Source organism: Rattus norvegicus, chromosome 2 (genome assembly GCF_021556685.1).
Source record: "Rattus norvegicus strain SHRSP/BbbUtx chromosome 2, alternate assembly SHRSP_T2T, whole genome shotgun sequence".
Classification (NCBI taxonomy): domain Eukaryota; kingdom Metazoa; phylum Chordata; class Mammalia; order Rodentia; family Muridae; genus Rattus; species Rattus norvegicus.
The window spans coordinates 159,921,901-159,940,187 of NC_141535.1; the positions used below are offsets into that span (position 1 = coordinate 159,921,901).

General features: G+C 36.4%; 1 long non-coding RNA gene across 1 annotated transcript in view; it reads left to right on the forward strand.

Moving 5' to 3' along the window:
• The first annotated feature begins 1,050 nt into the window (after positions 1 to 1,050).
• Positions 1,051 to 18,287, forward strand: part of LOC147996302 (uncharacterized) — a 130,565-nt gene continuing 113,328 nt past the window's right edge. The window contains exon 1 of the long non-coding RNA XR_015671874.1: positions 1,051 to 1,142. This is a non-coding gene — a long non-coding RNA (uncharacterized LOC147996302). The remainder of the gene's footprint in view (positions 1,143 to 18,287) is intronic.

Genomic DNA, 18,287 nt, shown 5'->3' on the forward strand with positions numbered 1-18,287 from the left:
ACTCAGTAAATATATGGCAGAATTGGAATTCTATGGCTTCCCAGTCATGTCCTGACACCTTACAAAACATGACCATTCATAATTCCTCTGAAACAGTAGATTTCTTTCCACCTTTTTTTGAAACTCATTTATTGCTCACTAATCTCACCACTTCAATACATATCCCAACTTAAGGGCAATGTTCCTGATAAGCACATTTAATCTATCTCTGTCCACTTAAATACATGCTCACATTTTTTATTCATTCTGCTTTAGTGACCCCACCTCTGCTCTATTCATTTTTAAGGCAACATTACGTACAGACATATGTTTAACCTGTAAGCTCTAGGACCCAGTAATAAGGAGAGTACTTGTTCATGCTCTGTATTGGTCAGCTCAAATTCGAGCTGAGAAATGCTTACTTTACTTATATAAAAATTTTGATAATGAAATTTGCCAGGAGCCATGCATGCTCAGTCTCTGGAATCACTAAGACTTTTCTTTTTAGTATTGTCAAAAACTTCTCGGTCCCCACATCTCTCAAAACTTTAGGCCAGAGAACACCCCAGTAGAATTTCTCTTTACATTATACTTGTCATCTTAGATGACTGCAATAAAATAAAAGCATGCAATGTTTCACTTTATGACAGATATCTACTTTTTCTCCATTCCTGGTCCCTCCCACCAGCCACCTTGTCTCTGTGTCCTCTTGTGACCAAAGCAAAATGAGCTGTTTCCTCTTCCATTTTTATTATCAACATTTTCATTAGGCAAGGCTAAACCCCATGAACCCACTTAACCTTAATTATCTGCATGTGGAGTACATTAGTGCAATGACACTATTTATGCTTTTTTAAAACATAATCTGCAAAGTAAATCCTTTACAAAAATGGTAAATAGTAAATCCTTTATGTAAATGGCCTCTTATCAGAAGAACCCGCTCCTTTAGTTCTTCAGTCCTATACTTTTATCACAATGAATCCAAGCGTCTTGTCTTGCTTGTTTTCTTTTTTTTTTGTTGTTGTTTTGTTTTGTTTTCACTGATGTTTCTCTAAATTTCTACTATTGTAGGAACAAATTTTATCTCTCTAAAGCCCATTTTGCACTTACATGACTCTTCAGGAAATATGGACTGTGTACCATGGAATCTCCCTCCTAAAGTGGTAGGTATCCTCACAGCCTTTGCTATTGGATTATCATGAGGTAAAAGTGTCTGCAAAACATTTTGTAGTGTTGCCATTTCCTCCTGAGCAAAACTCTAACTACAGGTAGACAATTTCTAAGTACAATAAAATGTTCAAGAATATAACTGTTTCTATTGGGACAGAAAGTTAAAATAGGCTTTGTATATGTTTGAATTATTATAGAAAGAATTATGCCTGTACAGTGAAAGAATACTGCATCACACTTTAGAAACAATTGGAAATAACTCAACAGGAGTTTCTTCTTAAGGAAACTCTTATTAATATGCATTTAACTAACAAAAATGTATCTTCAATTAAGTGTACAATTTAATAATTTAACATCCTTATATATTTGGAGATAGTTATAATTAATTTAGTTAATGAAACTATTCTTCAGAAAGTTTAGTTTGCTATTGTCTCTACGTAGTGTTTTAATTTTGCTTCTGGGGTGAATATTTGTAGTTCAACTTAGAAGTTTTAGGTAAACATTATCATTCATTGGTATATTCATAACATTTTATTAAATATAAAATATATTTAGTACTTTGTAATCCATTCAGCTTGAATAGGAAATTGTGCTCACTCCAACGTATAGAATCTGCTCTTTCCCTTACTCAAAGTTTTCTCTCACTGACGGTTCATGACACATGTTGTGCTTCAATGAGTTAAAGCATTTTATGTCTTCTATATGTATAAGATCATTTAATGGTTGGTTGACTTTATGCCTCTTGTTTACTTAATTATCATAATGACCTCTGTGTTTTTTCATTAATGAAAAAATGGTAGGACTTCCCTCTTTTTAAAGGATCAATTCAGTCCCATTGTACAGGTAGAGAGAGAATTGTCTGACCAGGGGTGGCTCCCACCATCTGAAGAATTTCCTACATAGGAAGAACAACAATATCAACCAATCAGATCCCCTAGAGATCTAAGGGACTAAACCACCAAACAATGAGTACCCATGGGGGTGCCCATGGCTCCAGCCACATATGTAACAGAGGATGGCATTGATTAGCATCAATAGGAGGAGAAGCCCTTGGTCTCCTGAAGGCTCATTTCCCCAGTTTATGGGAATGTCAGGGCATTGAGGTGGGAATGGGAGCATCTTCATAGAGAGCAGGAGCTCTGGAGAGGCAGAGCTGGCATTTGTGGAAAGGGCGTAGGCTAGCTGTGGTCATAGTCTCAGGAGGTTGCACCAGGCTAGGAACAAAAAGACCTCTATGGCCAGCACCTAGCAGGGTTTAGTGTAGATTTTTAAAAACTAAATGTTACAGTGTATGTCTCTATTGTTGAATGGACAATGTGGTATACCAGTTAAGTAGTGAATTTGGTATTTAGCCTTGTTCGAATTAGCTTTTAATGAACTAACTAGTCTCTAGTTAACTTTCTGCCTGGATTGTTTAATCATCATTTTAACTAGGTTCTTAAAAACTTCTCTATTGCAGAATTGTCAATCAAGCTATTGATAAATATTAAGATATGCTTTATAGATTTAGGTAATCTGGCATTTTTAGCATGATAGTCCATTAGGTTTATCAAATGTATGTTGATTGGTGAGAAAAAATAGAGTAACTTCCTTACTGAATTCCTAGATGCAAAGATGGTCCTATGTGATGGTTCCTAGTGAGTTTCTAGGCTTTGAAGCCACTTATTTCTTTAGTCAAAACACTTCTGGTATAGTGGTCAAAATTAGGGACAGGGTTGGCTCTTGTACGTCTACAACATGACATAGGAAATTTTACTACCTGATTTAGGTGGCATAAAGTTGCAAGTGAAAGGTTTGCACACTAAGTATAGCATTGTAGCAGGCCCCCAGACTTTGGTAGGTTCCCAGACCTTAACCCAACTAATGCCATTCAGTTCTTGGATATACCATTTCTGTCTTGGAACACAGTACATAGAAAGCAACATTTGCCCAAGCTAAAACAAAGACCTAATCCATCCAAGTTCATAGTTCTTGGAAAGTCCCTAAATATACTACCCTTGCTTTTGGGTTTTATAGGTCTACTTTTGTCTAGCTGTTCTTTCTAAATGAGGAATGTCAAAGCAGGATGTAGTTTTTGTGCTAATAAGGTCACGCAGAGAATCATTTGGTTCTGCACTTGGTGCCAAGCACTCAGGATAGTCGCAGGCTGACCAATGAAGCCTTGCTATGTGCCCAAGTGCTCTCGTGAATACCTCACAACAAGCAACTTTGAACACTGGTTAGTAGGCCCTGCTGATACCAGGGAGTGCATTGTATCTTCTCTAATCAGGATGCTTGAAGGAACATATGCCATGTTGGAAATTGTCTCCTGAAGACTGATGCTTGTCTTGTAGATGACTGTGTAGATTCCCTACCTGTGACAAGTAAATGCAGAACATGAATCCTTTTATTGATTCTGTCTCTTTGAATTTTCACCAATAAATACTGCTTCAGAAGGGCCAGGTATGAATGTTGCCTTGTCTTTAGCAGTTTAAGGGACATATATAGTTACCAGTAGTTTAAAGTTACTAATGTCTGTACTCTGGCACACCACCTCACCCCAACTACCACTATCATGTATCTTCACACTGTAGGCTTCTGACATCTGCCTATATTGCTGATTAAAATGTTGTTTACACAGAATAATTACATATTTCATAATATGTCTTTTCATGCAAATACTTTTGAAAGACCTAGTAAGCTGGAATCAATGACATTAGCATATTTGTATATAATTTTATTTGTTTCATTATAAATATGCTCAATATATAAATTCCCCGTATTAGTAATTATACTGATTTTTTGATATTTAAAATTGTCAGGAGATGAGTATTCCTAAAGGTGTATGGAAAACAACTATTGTGAATCTAGAGGAAGGAAAGTTAAAATTTTTAAATATAATTATAAGCCAAATTCAAGCAAGAGAAATCAACACAATAATTAATTCATGTTATTGGGTAGAAGATAATTTCCAATATTTTATTGCACAGTACAAGAAGTGTGAAGTCACACTGGTCGCTATGTATGTCCTGCGGCAGACATTCTTTGTCTATAAATACACTGTATACACAGACACTGTGTTTGTTATATATACAATGACATTTTATGATGATGACATTTTATGCATTGTAAGTCTTAGGAGCCATCCTTGTATTCAGAGATTACTTTCTATAGGCTAGCATCATATATGACCTGAGTTCTGTAAATTCCTTCTAGTCAAAGTCATTGAAAAGTTTATCAGTTATTCTGGGCTTATTGTAATTGTCCCCAAAATTACTCCTTTTTCCTATTTTTTTGGTGAAACACAAATGAACTTCTAATCAGGATTTAGAAATTTATACATATAACCATGCTAATTAAAATCAACAAGGATTTATTTAGTATCTCCTGAATCTAAAACATATTCCCTCATGATTCTCTGTCTCTTTCTGTCTATTTATAGTTGATGCAAATATATTGATATAATCAATTTAAAATTGATATTATAGCTTTAGAAACAGAACAGAAATCTATGTCAGTTTAAAAATTTTACTTATTAGATTTAATTTTTCACAAGACATAATGGCATTATTCCCTATAATCTCTGATAAAAGTACAGAAATGTTTTATATCTGTCATTTCATAGAAATATAACATTTGTGACAGACTGCATGTTCAAGAAATGGGATTCAGCATGATGTCCAAACTCCAGACATCTTCCTTAACCTTCCTCTCCTCACAGCTGTCTGTTTCCTGCTCTCTCACCCTACGCTTGTTCCAACAGCCATTCCTGTCAAATAAGTATATTTTTGTGCTAAAAATATGCTCATTTCCTTCCTAAAGTAGATTATTTAGGAAGTAGAAAGTGCATTTTCTTCTGCTTAGACGAATCTTTGCTGTGTCTCCCTTCTGCTACTTAGCATTGGCCTTTCTTCTTACATTGGGGAAAAAGGAAGACCAAAGATTTATGTAAGTTTCTTCAGGTTTAGTCCCATTAATTGATAGCACATCCTTATAACACACACAAAAAAAAATAGCAAAAACAAACAAAAAAAAACAAAACAAAAACAACACCAAAAAAGCACAAATTTTTCAGTTTTAAATTTTTATTAGATTTTATTTTTTTGCAATACACATATGTGACACATTCTGATTGTTCTCTCCTCTCCCTTCCCTTATCTCCGTCCCATTCCTTTCAAGCCTCCTTTCTAATATCAACGTTCTGAGAGTCATGATGTTGTTGGGCTCTGTTTTTTTTTCACATTCAGTTTGTTTAATCAGCAGCATCCGTATGATTATACAGATGGGCTATATTTGAAGTCTGTTGTGGTCACTAGAAGGTATACAACCGAAAACAGTGACTCTGTCTCTGAAATTTTCTGTAGCAAGTAGTTCAGTAGTTAAGATTTGAACATGCTTAATTCCTCCTCCTTCCATGCCTAACTGTTGATAAGCTTATTATTCTACAGCCTCAGTGTAGGCATCTGTAGTCCCTAGCAGTTCCTGATTGCAATGGCTGGGTCATGTGGGGAAGATGGGACTCCTAAACCATGCTCTGAATGTTCCAGGTTTACATTCTTTGCACCACCTCTCTAGTCATGCTCTTTGAATCTGGGAGGGGGAGTTAACACAAATGTTTTGTTTAGTAATAAGTCATCATTCATCACTTGGTTTAAGGATTTCATGCAGCCATCAGTCTCTACACTGACCATTCCACTGGACAGAACCTTCTCTAATTGAGGCTGACAGTAGTTTGTAAATGAATGTAAATATAAATATATGGAAGGCATTTTGACACTATGAGAGTATAACTGAAACACAATATTCAGCTTCCCTTTCATATGTATAAAAGACTTAAAAGAATAATTTTGTCAATACAAGCTGACAAATATAGGGTTTCCATTCTGTTTATTTTTAAAACAATACATATTTTTAAATGATTTCCAAATATTTAAAGTTCGGTTGGGCAAATAACTCAGGGGTAAAATGCTTACTGCATAAACACGAAGACTCGTGTTTGTGTCTCTAGCATTCATATAATAAGTCAAACATAGCAGTGTTTCCAACTAATGCTGGACGCATGTAAACAGCAGGAACTGTGAAGCTTACCGGACACCAAATTACTTGAACTAGCAAGGTATAGGTTCAGGAGAAGAACTGTTTCAGATATTAGTTGTAGAAGAAGCCAATTAAGTGTGAACTTTTCTACACACACACACACACACACACACACACAAACACAAACACACACACACACACAACATGGTTAAGAAAGCTTCTATTTATGATTTAGAGTGAGAATTCTACAGGCTGTAAAATAACATGTAAATTGACTGAGAAAATGTATTTTATAATCACAAAATATTTACATAGTATAAAAAGGCAAGAAAATCATTTTCACTTTTTATGTTATAAGTTTAAATGCAAAAATAAAATTTAAAATACTGATGAAGTGTTTAAGGACACAGAGTAGTAGCAATGGTTTGTCATTAAAGAGTTGCTATGTAAAAACTTTCATTTTATCTTAAGTTTCATCGATTTTAAGTTGGTATTTGAAATCTAATGAATAACAGAATAAATAAGAACATTAATTGATTACTATGGTTCATGCATGCAATCCCATTTAAATATCCTCTTGTGGTGTGTGTGCGTGTGTGTGTGTGTGTGTGTGTGTGCGTGTGTGTGTGTGTGTGTGTGTGTGAGAGAGAGAGAGGGGGGGGAGTATATGTTTGTGAGCATCAAGCTGCTTCCTGTTCATGTGGAGGCCTTAGATAGGGTTTCAATGTATTCTACTATCACTTATATTTTGAGACAAATTCTCTGAAACTCGTGCTTATAAGTTGGTTAGCTGGGTGAACCAGCATGTTATAGAAATCCTTCCAGTTTCTAGTATCTGGATTACAGGCATGCATTTTGCCTAACTCTTCATTTATTTATTTATTTATTTATTTATTTATTTATTTATTTACTTACTTACTTACTTACTTATTTACATTTTTAATTGGATAATTATTCACATTTCAAATGTTATTCCCTTTCACAGGTTCCTGTTCATAAGACCCTAATCCCGTCCCTCTTCCCTTCTTCTATATCCAGCCACTTTGCTAAAGTTTTTCAGGCTTAGTAGTTTTCAGGTGCAACTTTTGGGGTCACTCAATTATTCTATCATATCATCTGCAAATAGTGATATTTTGACTTCTTCCTTTCTGATCTGTATCCCTTTGACCTCCTTTCATTGTCTGATTGCTCTGGCTAGGACTTTGAGTACTATATTGAATAAGTAGGGAGAGAGTGGGCAGCATGGTCTAGTCACTGATTTTAGTGGGATTGCTTCAAGTTTCTCTCCATTTAATTTAATGTTAGCTACTTGTTTGCTGTATATGGCTTTTGCTATGTTTAGGTATGAGCCTTGAATTCCTGATCTTTCCAGGACCTTTATCATGAAGGGGTGTTGAATTTTGTCAAATGCTTTCTCAGCATCTAATGAAATGATCATGTGGTTTTTATCTTTAATTTGTTGATATAGTAAATTATGTTGGTGGGTTTCCATATATTGTACCATTCCTGCATCCCTTGGAAGAATCCTATGTGATCATGATAGACGATCATCTTGATGTGTTCTTGGATTCAGTTTGTAAGAATTTTATTGAGTATTTTTGCATTGATTTCGATAAGGGAAACTGATCTGAAGTTCTCTTTTTCTGTTGGGTCTTTTTGTGGTTTAAGTATAAGAGTAATTGTGGCTTTGTAGAAGGAATTTGGTAGTGCTCCATCTGTTTCTCTTTTGTGAAACAGTTTGGACAATATTGGTATGAGGTCTTCTATGAAGGTCTAATATAATTCTGCACTAAAGGATTCCAAACTCGTATCTGCATGCTTGCTGTGCAAACACTTTACATAGTGAATATCTCTTCAGCATTTTGAAATATTTTATTAAGAAGAAATATTTAAATTATTTAGCTGCATTGTAAATTTAAATGGTGCTTCAAGAAAACAGGAAATGAATTCTTAAAAGTGCAAGTAAAAGTAACTCTTCTATACTACGTTATTCATTTTTATAGTGTTGATGATTGAAGAAAGAGCCTCAGATGTTAAGCAGGTACTCAACCATTGAATCACCTCCCAGAATTCTAATGATTTTGAATAAAAAATATCTCTTGTGAGTATGATATTGGTGTAGGTTCTTTAGTTATGATAATTCCTTTCACAGCATTGCAAAGAAATTAAGATTTGTGTATACTGTGGTTTAGGCATATTCAGTTTCTTAGAAACTAATTTCATAAAAGTCATTTGAAGACTTCTATAAGTCACTCATAACATAATAGCAAACACAACCTTTTCCCATCAGTGTGTTAGAGGATAATACGTTTAGAGTGCAATGTTGACTTCTGTACTGTTTTTTCTTGATTAGGGTACAAGAATAAAAGCAATAACTAATTTAAAATAATCAGTTTATCGATTCATATGAATGCGGTAGGAAAGATAAGAACAAGTAGCCGCAGGGGAAACAGTCATAATGAAGAAGAAGCAAGCCATAAAATATGAAGCTTTCTAAGATGTTACTCTGTGGTGTATAAGTGTGAAATCTAATCTTATATCACCATAGTCTCTCCAGTGAAAATTTCAATTCTTAGTTGAGTTACACCCATTTCAAATAACTGAAAACTAGAGGATATTTATTCTGAGTCAAAATGGTGGTCATATTTTAATTCTCTCATATTCTTATCAGTGTTATTATTGCCACAGTTTCAATTCAGGGAACAGTTTCATTGTAAGGTTTAGATCTTTCTTCAAAGTGAGCAGGAATAAGTTGTAGCTGTTCTGTGCTTCTGGAGGTGTCATTACTGATGGTTAGGTATACTGATACTTGTATCAGGACTTTGGCTACTTTGTAGGTTCTTCTTTCTTCCACCTTTGTCTGTCCATTTTCCACCTTTTCAACCCCATAATATTAGATTGGAGAGGAAAAATGAGAGATGGAATAGGAGCAATATTATCATTAGACTACTTCCTGCTGATTAGCGATATTGACTTCCTTGTGCAAGTTTGATCTTTGCCATCAAAATATCTATTTTTTCTTCTTCTCCTTTTTTTGCAAATTACTACTTGATGAACTATGACCAGTAGCAACCAAGTACCAAGCAACAACCCACACTGACTTTCAGGGTCTCTCTCTCTCTCTCTCTCTCTCTCTCTCTCTCTCTATATATATATATATATATATATATATATATATATATATATATATATACATCCTCTGAAAATTTCCCAGAATTACAAACAGACTATCTCAAAATCTATCTGCAGGTGACAAAACCATTGTTGGTCTATAAGCTGTGGCACATTTAGGAGTTGTCACCTCTTGGAGTAGGTATTGGCATTACTGGAGGAAGTACATCATTTTGGATGTGGGCTTTCAGGCCTCCTATGCTTAACCTACAACCAGTGAGACAGTCGGCTTCTGTTGCTGTCACGTCAAGATGTAGAGCTATTGGCTCCTTTTCCAGTATCATGTCTGCCTAAAGGCTACCATGTTTCTTGCCTTAGTAATAATGGACTGAATGTCTGAAACTGTAAGCCAACCCCAAATAAATGTTTTCCTTTATAAGTGTTGCTTTGGTCATGGTATCTCTTCAAAGCAATGGAAACCTGAACTAAGACAGCCTCCTATGTGTACTGCATGCAGAACATAGTTGAGAGTTTCAACAAAAAACTAAATCCAGGAGCAGAAAGATGTTATAAGATTAAATATAAAATTTTGAAATAGCCTAGTCAAACAAAACAGATATCAAAACAATAATTCTAAAGAAAAATACAATCCATAAAGACAACTGAACAGCATTAAATGAGTCAATTTTGTATTTTGAATGTTCCAGAAGGAGAACAGAAACACAGGAAACATAATCAATGAAGTAATGGTTGAAAATCTCTCATAGCTTGGTAGAAAGATATTCATGACCAGAATATTCAATGACTATTAAAATAAAACAGGTGTGACACTCTTGGTAGCATATAATACTCAAATTGTCAAAAGCAAAATCAAAATGAAAATTGTGGCAAATAGAACAAAATCTAATCTACACTTGTACCAGGGGATGCTTTCAGACTAATGACCAACAGCCATATTATTAGAAAAAACTGTAAAGGCCAGAAGAAAAAAAAAACAAATAAACTAAAAAAAACCTTTTTTTGTAGTAGTTATTCTTCTCCACATTTCTTTTTCTATGTTGACTTTCTTCCCCCACTGTAATTTAACAGTTCTTGTTCTAATTTCATCCATTAACTCTTTTAAAAACAATGATTTTCATAGCACATATTCCATTGTTTCTCTTTACCAACTCCTCCCAAACCCTACCACATCTTCATCCCCCCAAGTCTACACTAATATTCTCTCTCTCTCTCTCTCTCTCTCTCTCTCTCTCTCTCTCTCTCAACCAGGCCATAGATGCGTAATTTAAATAAAAGGAAACACAAAAAATACACACACACACACACAGTTGTTTTCCTTCTTTATTGTCATGTAAATCATGCCTCCATAGCCCCGTATTAGTTTCTTAACCTCATAACATTTTATTATTCCTGAATCGAGGAGCAATACATATCTGAAAATCTGAAGATTTACCTCTTCACATAAGGGAGAGAAAACGTGAAATGGATGTCTAGCTGTAAATCTTTCAATCTATGATAACTGCCCTCATTAGATTATAACATGACGGTGACACAAAGGCATGGACGTAAATACTATATGCTTTTGGTTGGTATGTAAGTGAAGCTTCACAAGTTAAAACCCACAGGTAGACCAATGTAAGAAGGCCTCAAAAGCCTGTGTCCTTCTTCTCCTAGGCTACAGGCTCTAGGAGAGAACCTACCACTACTATTCTGTCAAATGAATATGGTTTATAAACTGATGCCTACCAAATATTGCCATAATCATAGACTGTAACTCCAGGGTATGAAAATTTCATTATCTAAGAAGATACTAAAATGTCAAAAATGGAAATTGTGTTTTTCATCTATTGTATTAATTTTGTTTTATAGTACTGTGCCATAGAAAATAATTTATGAAGCTTAAAGAAAGTCTAGGTCAAGGTAATGTAATTAAATGAACTTGAAAATCAGTTTTTAAAATTCTAGTATTTATAATTGTCCTTTTACAAACAGTTTAAATATGATTCTGATTTGGTCATTTTCACACATAGCTTGTCATTGAAAAGATGCATAAGCACAGAATACATATCCTATATAAATTAAATGTCATCATAGTTGTTAAATTATATATAGTTATTTAATTCAAGGACGAGAGTTATTTTCTTATTTTTTTGAGATTGTAATTCAATTATATTTTCCTCTTCCCTTTCCTACCTCAGAATCCTCCCTTAAATCTCTCATCAATTTTCTTCAAATCCATAGCTTATGTTTTTAATAATTGCTACTGTATGTATTTATACATATATGAATATGCATGTATCTTCCAAAATATAACATTTCAGTCTATATACTCTTTTCTGAGTATATATTCTCAGGATTAACTGTTTGACACTTGGCAAGGAATTTTTGTTCTCTTCTCTGGGAAGACCCCCTTTCTCATTGACAATTTTCCTCAACTGCCTGCAGTTCTTTGGGTAGTTGACACTTGTGGGCACATCCCTATCCAGTTCGACATGTCCACTGGTGTCATTCTTTATTAGCTCATGTTTGGGTAGCCTACTGGGGAGACTTTATGAGTGTAGCTTCTGACATTAATAAGAGAATAATTCTCATCGCATACCCTGATCATCTGGCTATAACACAATCTTTTTATACCCTCTTTGACAAGCTTTCTTGAGCCCAGATCTGGGAGAGTTTCATAATTGTGGTCATTGGTACTTGGGGCCACATCTCTGAATTTTGACAAGTTGTAGTTTACTCTAGTGTTAGTATAGCTAGATAATAAAGACATGTATATCTTCAATTTTAGTGGCTAATTGTAACAAAGAGCTCACATTGTATTTGATACTAATGTCTAGAAAGCTTCAGACAGAGTAATTTGTAAATGAGTCTTCTGAAGTCACTATAGGAAAAGGAAAAGCTGCAAATTTCCTAATAGTTAGTGTCTCTAGTCAGAAGCTAAAGTATATAACTTCTACTTCCAAGGTATCAGTCAGAGTTAGCTACTCGGCCTTCTGACACTTCAGATGAAAGAGGAAGAATGTGGTGAAGGCTATAGGTCCATTCAAACAAAAAATAACTATAAAGCCAAGGTTATGGATATGGATCATTAGTTTAGTAAATAAGTGATGTGCATGGAGCCTTGCTTTTCATCCACAGAACCTTTCTTTCTTCTCTCTCTCTCTCTCTCTCTTTCTCTCTCTCTCTCTGTTTCAGTATCTTACTCTTTAACACACACACACACACACACACACACACACACACACACAAAAACACACACTGAAGACTACATTCTTCACTCAGTACCTTCCCAGCTACACTGTTTCTTAACTAGGGCAGAACATAGTAAGGTTATTTTTATTTTTATGATAGTCTCCTTAAAATAAATAATTAACTATTTTGTTTTTTATTTTTAATTTGTGCATTATGAAGAATTTTGATAAACATTGCATTGAAAATTAAGATTAGATAATAATCAGGAAGTGGGGAATAGCTTGGAATTCACTGGTACAAGAGACACCTTCCTGAACATAATACCAAGGCACCAAGATCAACAATTAAAAATGGAACCTTGTGAAACTGAAAAGCTCTGTAGGTCAAAGAACACAGTGAGTTTAACAAACAACAGCCTACAGATTAGGAAAAGATCTTCACCAAACCTACATCTAACAGAGGGCTAATATCTAAAGTATATAAAGAACGTAAGAAGTTAGACACCAAGAACCCAAATTTATGCCCCAAATTTAAAAAATTGAGGTACAGTGCTAAACAGAATATTCTAGACAGAGGAATCTGTAATGGCCAAAAAACAAACACATATTCAAAATCATTGGTCATCCGGGAAATGTGATTCAAAATGACTTCACACCCTTCAGATGTGCTACGATCAAAAACAAAAGGAACACTTCTCGCTGGTGAGGATGAGGAGCAAAAGGAACACTCCTCCATTTCTTTTGGGAGTGCAAATTTGTTCAACCAACCTGGAAATCCATTTGGTAATTTGTCAGAATATTGGGAATAGTCCTACCTCAAGATCCAGCTATACCACTCCTGGTCATATATGCAAAAAATGTTCCACCTTCCGAAAAGGACACTTGCTCAAATATGGTCAAACAAGCTTAGTTTACAATAACCACAAACTAGAAACAACATAGAAATTCCTCAACTGAAGAATGGATAAAGAAAATGTTCATTTACACAATGAACTACTATTCAGCTACGAACAATAACATAACTCTTGCAGACAAACAGATGGAGCTAGAAAATATCCTCATGAGTAAGGTAACCCTGCCTCAAAATGACATGCACCATTTTCAAGTGGATATTTGTCATAAAGTGCAGGAGATCCATGCTACAATCCATAAACCCAAAGAAACCAAATAACAAGATGGGCCAGATAACAAGCAGAATGGTTGAATCTTTTTCATAAGCAAAAAATCAAATTGATGTTGAAAGTGGATGGATGGAGGGGACTTTGTGAGAGATGGGATGGGGAGGGGCGCTCGCCAGAAGAGTGTGGGGAGAGTACTTGAGAGAGAATGGAAATTTGTGTGTGTAGGTAGTTCAGGGGTAGACAAAGTCTAGGATGTGCCAGAGCCCTAAGATGGGGTGAGGTCCAGGGTGTCATTGGAGTTACGATAGCTGAGTCTTCTAACAGTGCAGTATAGACGCAGAAATGGCCAATTACTGTAGCCAGGCAGGACTTCCAGTGCGCAAATAAGGACAGCAACATACTCACAAAAACTTTAACTTATGTGTCCTGGTTACAAAATGTTTAGGAACAAACACAGAAACTGAGGAAATAGCCAACAAATAAAGGGACTAACTTGAGACTCAAGCTGTGGGCAAGCACCAATCCCTGACACTATGAATGATACTCTATTATGTTTGAAGACCAGAACCTAACATAACAGTCCTCTGAGAGACTCCACCCTGAAGTCAATGGAAAGAGGTACAGAGAGAGAAACTCACAGCCAAACAGTAGATGGAGCTCTGGGAACTTTTTGAAAGAGTTGTAGGAAGGATTGAAGGACCAGAGGACAACAAAGACTCAACAGGAAGACCAACAAAGTCAGCTGTCCAGGACCCTTTGGGGCTCCCAGAAACTGAACCACCCACCAAAGGACAGGCAGGAGCCGGATCTAGGCATATGCACATATGTAGTAGATGTGTAACTCATCTTCTTGTGGGTCCTCCAAACACTGTGGAGGTTGTGGGGGGAGCTGTCCCTGAGTCTGTTGCCTGTCTGTGGATCCCACATTTCCCCTAACCAGTGTGCCTTCTCTGACCTCATTGGAAGAGGATCCACATACACACTTGTAGTGACTTTATGTACAGCAAGGTAGGAGGTTCGTTGGGAGAGTAGGGGGCTGCTGATGCCCAGATAGGGGTTCCCTCTTCTCAGAGAAGAAGGGGAGGATGGTATGAGGACAAGACTGCTTTAGGGGATACTGGGAAGAAAGGTGGGGCTGACATTGGGATTTAAATTGAATTACTAAATTTTAAAAATGAAGAATAAACAGAAAAGATTACCCTGAACCCTGTTTCTGGAAGATGAATCCTAGTTTTAACTGACACAAGAGACAGAGGAGTGAGAGGGCTTATTCATGTATCCTGTGATTGTGTGTGTGCATATTTGTACAGTTCTGTTTTTATTTTAGCTTTGCCTTGTTATGTTTGGTTAAACACCGAGCCATCAAACATGTGAAGAATTCAGTACATACATGCTCAAAAAATACACACCCATAAATTTAAAGTTTCTATAATTAAAAGATACAATGATAACACAAAAGATTATAAATGAAGATTAAAAGATACCAACAACTTTCTTGACCTTAAGAATTATATAGTCATAACTCCATTGTTTTCAGGCTTCATTTTATGTCAACAATGATCAAGAGAACTTAGAAATAGAGCTATAGAATATAATTTTTTTCATTTTTTTCTCTAAACATTTCAAAATACCTTTATACAAAATATCCAACACTTTGTACATGCAAAATAATTTTGAGTTAGTTTTTTTTTTTTTATTAACTTGAGTATTTCTTATATACATTTCGAGTGTTATTCCCTTTCCCGGTTTCCGGGCAAACATCCCCCTCCCCCCTCCCCTTCCTTATGGGTGTTCCCCTCCTAACCCTCCCCCCATTGCCGCCCTCCCCCCATAGTCTAGTTCACTGGGGGTTCAGTCTTAGCAGGACCCAGGGCTTCCCCTTCCACTGGTGCTCTTACTAGGATATTTTGCTACCTATCGGGTCAGAGTCCAGGGTCAGTCCATGTATAGTGTTTAGGTAGTGGCTTAGTCCCTGGAAGCTCTGGTTGCTTGGCATAGTTGTACTTTTGGGGTCCCGAGCCCCTTCAAGCTCTTCCAGTTCTTTCTCTGATTCCTTCAACGGGGGACCTATTCTCAGTTCAGTGGTTTGCTGCTGGCATTTGCCTCTGTATTTGCTGTATTCTGGCTGTGTCTCTCAGGAGCGATCTACATCCAGCTCCTGTCGGTCTGCACTTCTTTGCTTCATCCATCTTGTCTAATTGGGTGGCTGTATATGTATGAGCCACATGTGGGGCAGGCTCTGAATGGGTGTTCCTTCAGTCTCTGTTTTAATCTTTGCCTCTCCCTTCCCTGCCAGGGGTATTCTTTTTCCTCATTTAAAGAAGGAGTGAAGCATTCACATTTTGATCATCCGTCTTGAGTTTCGTTTGTTCTAGGGATCTAGGGTAATTCAAGCATTTGGGCTAATAGCCACTTATCAATGAGTGCATACCATGTATGTCTTTCTGTGATTGGGTTAGCTCACTCAGGATGATATTTTCCAGTTCCAACCATTTGCCTACGAATTTCATAAACTCGTTGTTTTTGATAGCTGAGTAATATTCCATTGTGTAGATGTACCACATTTTCTGTATCCATTCCTCTGTTGAAGGGCATCTGGGTTCTTTCCATTTTCTGGCTATTATAAATAAGGCTGCGATGAACATAGTGGAGCACGTGTCTCTTTTATATGTTGAGGCATCTTTTGGGTATATGCCCAAGAGAGGTATAGCTGGATCCTCAGGCAGTTCAATGTCCAATTTTCTGAGGAACCTCCAGACTGATTTCCAGAATGGTTTTACCAGTCTGCAATCCCACCAACAATGGAGGAGTGTTCCTCTTTCTCCACATCCTCGCCAGCATCTGCTATCACCTGAGTTTTTGATCTTAGCCATTCTCACTGGTGTGAGGTGAAATCTCAGGGTTGTTTTGATTTGCATTTCCCTTACGACTAAAGATGTTGAACATTTCTTTAGGTGTTTCTCAGCCATTCGGAATTCCTCAGCTGTGAATTCTTTGTTTAGCTCTGAACCCCATTTTTTAATAGGGTTATTTGATTCCCTGCGGTCTAACTTCTTGAGTTCTTTGTATATTTTGGATATAAGGCCTCTATCTGTTGTAGGATTGGTAAAGATCTTTTCCCAATCTGTTGGTTGCCGTTTTGTCCTAACCACAGTGTCCTTTGCCTTACAGAAGCTTTACAGTTTTATGAGATCCCATTTGTCGATTCTTGATCTTAGAGCATAAGCCATTGGTGTTTTGTTCAGGAAATTTTTTCCAGTGCCCATGTGTTCCAGATGCCTCCCTAGTTTTTCTTCTATTAGTTTGAGTGTGTCTGCTTTGATGTGGAGGTCCTTGATCCACTTGGACTTAAGCTTTGTACAGGGTGATAAGCATGGATCGATCTGCATTCTTCTACATGTTGCCCTCCAGTTGAACCAGCACCATTTGCTGAAAATGCTATCTTTTTTCCATTGGATGGTTTTGACTCCTTTGTCAAAAATCAAGTGACCATAGGTGTGTGGGTTCATTTCTGGGTCTTCAATTCTATTCCATTGGTCTATCTGTCTGTCTCTGTACCAATACCATGCAGTTTTTATCACTATTGCTCTGTAATACTGCTTGAGTTCAGGGATAGTGATTCCCCCTGAAGTCCTTTTATTGTTGAGGATAGCTTTAGCTATCCTGGGTTTTTTGTTATTCCAGATGAATTTGCAAATTGTTCTGTCTAACTCTTTGAAGAAATGGATTGGTATTTTGATGGGGATTGTATTGAATCTGTAGATTGCTTTTGGTAAAATGGCCATTTTTACTATATTAATCCTGCCAATCCATGAGCATGGGAGATCTTTCCATCTTCTGAGGTCTTCTTCAATTTCTTTCCTCAGTGTCTTGAAGTTCTTATTGTACAGATCTTTTACTTGCTTGGTTAAAATCACACCGAGGTACTTTATATTATTTGGGTCTATTATGAAGGGTGTCGTTTCCCTAATTTCTCTCTCGGCTTGTTTCTCTTTTGTATAGAGGAAGGCAACTGATTTATTTGAGTTAATTTTATACCCAGCCACTTTGCTGAAGTTGTTTATCAGCTTTAGTAGTTCACTGGTAGAACTTTTGGGATCACTTAAATATACTATCATGTCATCTGCAAATAGTGATATTTTGACCTCTTCTTTTCCGATCTGTATCCCCTTGATCTCCTTTTGTTGTCTGATTGCTCTGGCTAGAACTTCAAGAACTATATTGAATAAGTAGGGCGAAAGTGGGCAGCCTTGTCTAGTCCCTGATTTTAGTGGGATTGCTTCAAGTTTCTCTCCATTTAGTTTAATGTTAGCAAGTGGTTTGCTGTATATGGCTTTTACTATGTTTAGGTATGGGCCTTGAATTCCTATTCTTTCCAGGACTTTTATCATGAAGTGGTGTTGAATTTTGTCAAATGCTTTCTCAGCATCTAAGGAAATAATCATGTGGTTCTGTTCTTTCAGTTTGTGTATATAATGGATCACTTTGATGGTTTTCCGTATATTAAACCATCCCTGCATGCCTGGGATGAAGCCTACTTGATCATGGTGGATGATTGTTTTGATGTGCTCTTGAATTCGGTTTGCCAGAATTTTATTGAGTATTTTTGAGTCGATGTTCATAAGGGAAATTGGTCTGAAGTTCTCTTTCTTTGTTGTGTCTTTGTGTGGTTTAGGTATAAGAGTAATTGTGGCTTCGT